Consider the following 7,067-nt stretch of genomic DNA (forward strand, 5'->3'; position numbering starts at 1 on the left):
TAAAAAAAAACAAAACAAAACAAAAAAAACTTTGGTTTCGTTGATTTTGTCTATTGATTTCTTTTGATTTTCAATTATATTGATTTTTTTACTGTAATGTTTCCATTTTTTAGGCTTGCTTTTGACATAAAGTGCTTGCTGTGGTATAAATTGCTTGCTTTTTTTCTAATTTTCTAAGGTGGAGACTTAGATTAATTACTTTAAATATTTTTATTTTCTAGTATATGCATTCAATATTATGCATTTCTCCATAAGAATTGAATTTGTCACATCCCACAAATTTTGATGTTATATTTCATTTTTCATTTATTTCAAAATACTTTGAAATTTCCCTTGAGATTTATTTGGCCTATGTATTAATCATATACATATTATTAATCATATATATTTTTATATATATGATTAATATATATAATTTCCAGCTATTTTTCTATTACTCATTTTTTGTTTAATTTCATTGTCGTCTAAGAACATACATACTTTGTATGATTTCTATCAATTTTCTAAGCTGTGCTTTTTGGTCTGGAATGTGGTTTATCTTGGTGAATATTCCATGTGAGTTTGAGAAGAATGCATATTCTACTGTCGTTGTATAGACTATTCTATAAATGTCAATTAGATCAAGTTGATTGATGGTGCTGTTCAGTTGAACTATTTCCTTACTGATTTTTTAACTGTTGGAATTACAGAGAGAGAAGTGTTGAAGTCTTCAACTACAAAAATGAATTGCTTTCTCCTTGCAATTTTATCAGTGTTTACATAATGTATTTTAATGCTTTGTTGTTAGGAATGTACACATTAAAGATGAATTCTTCTTGGAGAATAGACCCTTTATCATTTTATCCCTAAACACTTTTCCTTGTGCTAAAGTCTGCTTTGTATGGAATTAATTTAGTTACTCCTGCTTTATTTAATTAGTGTTACCATAATATATCTTTCTCCATTCCATTATTTTTAATGTAGCTACATGTTTTGTTTTGTTTCGTTTTTGAGTTGGAGTTTCACTCTGTCGCCTAGACTGGAGTGCAGTGGCCACTCCCGGCCACCGCAGCCTGGACTTGCTGGGCCCCCGGCGATCCTTCTGCCTCAGCCTTCCAAGTAGCTGGAGCTACAGGCGTGTGCTACCAAGCCCGGCTAATTTTCATTTTTATTTTTTTATTGTTGAGATAAGGTCTCGCCAAGTTGCCCAGGCAGGTCTTGAACCCTCGGGCTCAGGCAATCCACTCATCTCAGCCTCCCAAAGTGAGGGATTACAGGCTGAGCCACCGAACCCGGCTGCTACAACTTTATATTAAAGAAATTTTCTGTAGACAACATATAGTACTCTCTTTCCTCATCTGATAGCCTCTCTTTTAGTTAGAATATTTAGAACACTCGCATTTAAAGTTATCATTGGTGTAGTTGGATTAATATATACTTATTATTTTCTATTAATTATAATTGTTCATTACTTTTCCCTCTATTTCCTCCTTCTCTGTTTTTAATTGAGCATTTTACATAATTCTATTTATTTTCCTTTCTTAGTATATCTGTAAGCTGTGTTTGACTGCTGTAGCTGTGGGTGCCAGAGGCTTCAATTTCTCTAGTGCCCTTGTTTTTGTTTTTGTTTTTGTTTTCACTCTGTTATTTTTCAATTTCCCTGAAAAATTCTTTAACAAAACAAAAAACAGATTCTGTGTTTCGCAGCTCTTTCAGTTGCAATTCAGTATTCTTATACAATAACCCTGTTGATGTGGTGATAAGACGAGGGGAGAGAAAGGCTTCTATGACTTTTTTTAAAATTACAATCAGGTTTTCAATAGGCTGAATCTCTGCACTGTGAGTTTTGAATTGTTTTCAGTTTTGTTTTTGTCTTCTGTAGGTGAGACAGGCTTGGGGCTAATTGTCCTTCTTCAGGTAAGGTAAGACTCTGATATTTTTCTTTAGAGAGTGGTTTTTGTTTTTGTTTTTGTTTTTGTTTAAGTGAAGAATGCTCTTGGTATATTCCAAAATGGATACTTCCTTCCTCCCCTTGTCAGAAACAAGAGGAGATTTTTTTTTTAGGTGTTCACTGTGAGAAACTGGAAGTTTCCATGAAATTCTGGAATCTCCAGCTTTTCCCACTCTCAAGCTAGACCACTCTCAGCCTCTAGTATATCAGATTATGTCTGCAATGCGTTTTAATGCAGTTCTCAGCTGTGCCTCTATATTCACCTCTTTCTCATGATTCCTTTATTTTTTTATTTCTTTGCGTGAGAGAGCAAGAGTTTATTAAGACAGAAAATCTCCTGCAGTGGGAGGGGACCAGAGAGAGGGTGACCCTCTCTCCTGATTTCAAGATGGTGGTTTATCCTGTGATTCCTGGTAGGTCTAAAAAGTCCTTAAATTTCAGTATGTTCATATTCTGTCTTTTTCTAAGAACAGGACTGACGACTTCCAAGGTCTTTATATAGCACAGCTCTAGAATTTTAATTGCTTTATATTTTTAGTGCAAGTCTGTAGGCAACACATTCTTGCAGTTTCTGTCTGAAAAACCTCTTTTGTATTTTACCTCCATAGAGGTATACTAAGAAATACTTGTACTGGGTAAAGAATTCTAAGTTGGGAGCTTTTTTCTCAGTTCTGTAATTGTGTTATTCCATTGTGTTCTGTCATCAGACTCATGATTCCTCCTTTGAAGGTAATGTGGTCTCTTCCACCCTCTTGCTGCTTTTAGGGTTTTTCCTTTCATTGCTGTCCAACAGTTTCAGTTTCACTGTGACCAGTTAGATAGCCTTTCTTTATTTGGCCTTCTAGAAATTCCTAGAGATTTTTGAAGATTCTCGGATGTGACTTTTTCAAATATTGCTTCTGATCTATTCCTTATGATTTTTTCTCCTTGTACTGATTATTATATATTTAATAGATCTCTCTGTGTGTGTTAGTTTGGACCATTAATCATGCCTCAGTTTACTAATGCTATTTCCTGTTATTTCTAATCAGATGTTAAACCAATTAGTTAACTTTCTACTTTCAGATGTTATGTTTTAAATTCTAGAATTTCAGTTGTGTGTTTTTTCTTGTATATTTCAATATTTCTTATATATTTTAAATATGGAGAGTATCTGATGAAACTCTCAATATTTTCTATAACTTTTTCCAATTTTCCTGGACATATTTAAGGTCTTTGTTTACTAACTCTAATATCTGAATTACATTTGATTATTTTATCATTGTCTACTTATTTTCCCTTGGCTTGGTCATATTGTCTCTTGGCATACCTAATAGTTTTTTACTAAATATTTTTGATGATGATATCATGCTCCTGAGAGTATTTCTTCCTTTTTACATTTCTTCCCAAGTAAATATGGGTGGGCACTTATTTTAATAAGACTGAGGCCACCTCTGATTTGTCCTGTTATTACTAGAGCCTAGCCTTCAATGGCTTCTCAATGATAGTATGCTTGTGTTCATTGTAGCCCCTCCTGCTAGTCTTTGTCCTCTCAGCACCACAAGATAATATAACATTATTTGCTTTTTTTTACAGAATTTTGGCTTAACTCTTTAGTTTTCTGCACCCAAAGAGATTTAGAATTATGTAAATGTTTAAAAGGACTTCTGTGTTTAAGACCCTACAATTTTCTTCTTTTGTCTCCCCAGTCTTATGTGTTAGCTAAAAGCTCACCTTTTTCTGCAGATGTCCTCTGTCTTGCCAAGTCAGGATTTTTAGCCTGTAGCATCAACTTCCCAAAATTAGTAAAATACCCCTGGTACAGTTGAATTCAGATCATCAGTTCAGTAGTCCTGGTATATTAGCTGAAACCTCTTTCCCTGAAAGGTCTTTGTTTCCTGAGATTGCACACAATTCAGCTCTGGTTTTCATTTTAGCTAGTTTGTTTCCCACCACACAGAGCTTCAGGATTCAGCAAGTGCACTGAATTGAGGTTCCACTTGTCTCCATTTTTGTCACTTTAGTTAATTGGATAATGCAAAGTCCTACTATTTTCCTGGCAGGAATTGCCTCCTGGAGACACCTGTATCCGAATTCTGTATCATCCCTGCTGTATACCAAGGCAGTAGTGAGAAAGAGACAAAAATAAAACTCCAGCTACTGCTTTCCTACTTGGATCCTCCACAACAACCCTAAGTTGCTTACTGTCCTGGCTAAAGTCTGAAATTGATCCCCTTCCCACACACACAATTGTAAAACAATACCCCTACCACCCCAGGAAACTTTATTTTTTTTGGTATTTTCCCTACCTAGTTTCTCTGTGGTTGTTTTTGGAGAAGGGAGAAAACTATCATGCCATTTTAGCATCTTACTAGAAAGCCAATTTGGAACTTCCCTTAATTATGTTAATTTATTTTGTAATAAACTTATTGTTTACAGATTTACTCATATTACTATCTACAGATAATTAAATCTCATTTCTTAACTATGAAATCACTATTTTAAAATTCTATCTATTTATTATCTATCTTATCTATCTATCTATTGGGAGATACATTCCCAAATCCTAACCCACAATAGATACCAATTGTTATTTTTATCAACATTTTACTTTTTGAGCTATGTTGTTAGAGTGCTATCTATTCAATCACTGGCAACCATGTTTGCGATGAGGGTTGAGGCAGGGAGTGAGAGGTGACTGGAGTTGTTAAATCCAGTTAGCCTATAACTGGGGTTGTTAAATCCAGTTAACCTGGGCCCTTTTCATAGCTAATAAATTTAAATTTGGATGAGTGAGACCCAATAATTTACATTTTTAACAAGCCTCCTCTATCAAGAAGATTCTGATTCACGTTACATTTTGAAAGCCACTAATGTGAAGTCTCTGATTTACACACATTTCTTTTTAAATGTTCATTCAAATGCAAATGAAAAAAATTGTTAATAACATTATTGTCATACTTAATTTAAAATGATTAATGAACTTGACTCTAGTTTTCCTGGTTTAATTATTTGTTAATGACACCAGTTTAATTAATTGTTCATGTCAACAAATATATAATTCCTTTTTTCACAGTTTTTCATAATCCCATTCAGGAAGCAGATCCTTTATCAATGCAAGGCATGCAAGGCATGGCCCACCTGTCACCATTTCATATTGCACTGATTTGTCAATTTCATACTTTCCAAATAGTGCTATATTCAATTCTGTTTTTAGCCTTCATTTGGAAGTTTTTCAAGTCTAAACATTGCCAAAAAACTTATACCTAGAGAGCTTTGCCTAGAGTAGGCACAAGTATCATCTCTACTCATGAAAAGAAATAATTCCAGTAACACAGATGAATACACATTTGTTATGGGAGAAGGGGTGGAGAATGCAGAATTTTCTATATGTAATATATAGAGAGAGTATATATTTAAGTACTATATAATATAAAATAATTATATAATTTAATAATAAATATAAAATATAACCTATTTAATATATTAACTATATTATTTTATATATTATTATTATTATTCTATATATAAACATTTTCCCTGGATAATATACTTCTTAAAAGTTAGACAGCTTTTTGTTATGAATGCTTAGAAGAAAAAAGGTCTAATTGCTTTAACTTTTCCCAGACAACTAAATTCAATAGTTCACTGCTTTCAGAGACCCCAAAATTATTCTTTAGGGAGGAAAAAAATTTTCTTCAGTGAGTCTATTATAATTTTTGATATCTCTCTCTATGGAAGGAGTTAAAAAATAAACATTTCATCTTTCATGTGGCATCCTGATACAAATATGCTTATTTGCGTGCTTATTTGTTTAAAGTCTTCATATCATGTCTTTTTTGTTCATTTTTGTACAACCACTATCCTTGGACCACAATAGGTAGTCAGTACATATATCTTGAATCTTTGAGTTTGGGGTTAGAATTTTCAGAATATTTTACTGTCATTCTTAAACATAACCTATAGAGAAGATATATTTTCTTTTCTTTTTTTTTTTTTTTTTTTTTTTGAGTTGGAGTCTCACTCTGTCGCCCAGACTGGAGTGCAGTGGCCGCTCCCGGCCACCGCAGCCTCGAACTGCTGGGCTCCGGCGATCCTTCCGCCTCAGCCTTCCAAGTAGCCAGAATTATAGGCATGCGCTACCACGCCCAGCTAATTTTTTGATTTATTGTATAGATGAAGTCTTGCTGCCCAAGCGGGTCTTGGACCCGTGGGCTCAGGCAATCCACTCACCTCAGGTGTGTAGCAGTGAGTATTACCTTAACTGTGACACCTGTATTCAAAACAAACGAGTGATTCATTTTCTTTCCTTCTTCTTAATTGCCATAATTTGGGGTCTGAGTCCCTATTTTCTGCATATTTGGTGGATCTGCGTCCCCATTCTACTAATTTTGTCCAAAATTTCTCTCTGATCTCACTGCTATTATTACTAGGTCAGGAATCAAAGTATGAACACAAAAAAACATTGGGAACTAAAATACAGAGCTGGAAAAAAGGAATAAGTGATTGCTGACATGTGAATACAATGTATCTCCCCCAAAAAGTTCAGGGAAGTATAACCTCATATATCTGGGAAAGACATCTGGCTTCAAGATGGCAGGGTAAGTATACAAGGGAGACTAAGAACAGATTTAAATCTAGATGCTATTGAAAAATGCTATCCTGCATGAGTACTAAAAGTTTAAAGCAAATCACCATTCTAGATATAGACTTTAAAACTTCCATATGTATAAAAAAGTAACTGGAACAAAGAAAATATGATCAGGCAAATAATAAAAAAGAAGTGTTTTAGAAAAAGAAAGACAGTATGATAAATATAAAACACTAAATAAAATGGTAGAAGTGAGTTCAAATAAGAATGAATCAAATCTAGTTAAGCTATCATAGCTCCTTGTACTTAAAAATCAACCTATATTTTATTTCCTAGACCCATGACTAAAACAAACTGACATAGGATAATGGAAAATAAAGAAATGGGAATAAAAAGATTCCAGAAAATGCTAACAAAAAGAAAATAGTTAAATTATATTAATGGTATTAAGAATTCAAGGCACACAACTAGAAAGAACAGAGAGATGTGTTTCTTTCTGATGAATTGTCCTCAAGATAATGGTCATGATCTTTACAAAATAACTAAAATGATAAAATTGAATGAAAA

The sequence above is a fragment of the Carlito syrichta genome, unplaced genomic scaffold, assembly GCF_000164805.1.
Source record: "Carlito syrichta isolate Samal-C Ts95f unplaced genomic scaffold, Tarsius_syrichta-2.0.1 Scaffold304984, whole genome shotgun sequence".
Taxonomy (NCBI): Eukaryota; Metazoa; Chordata; class Mammalia; order Primates; family Tarsiidae; genus Carlito; species Carlito syrichta.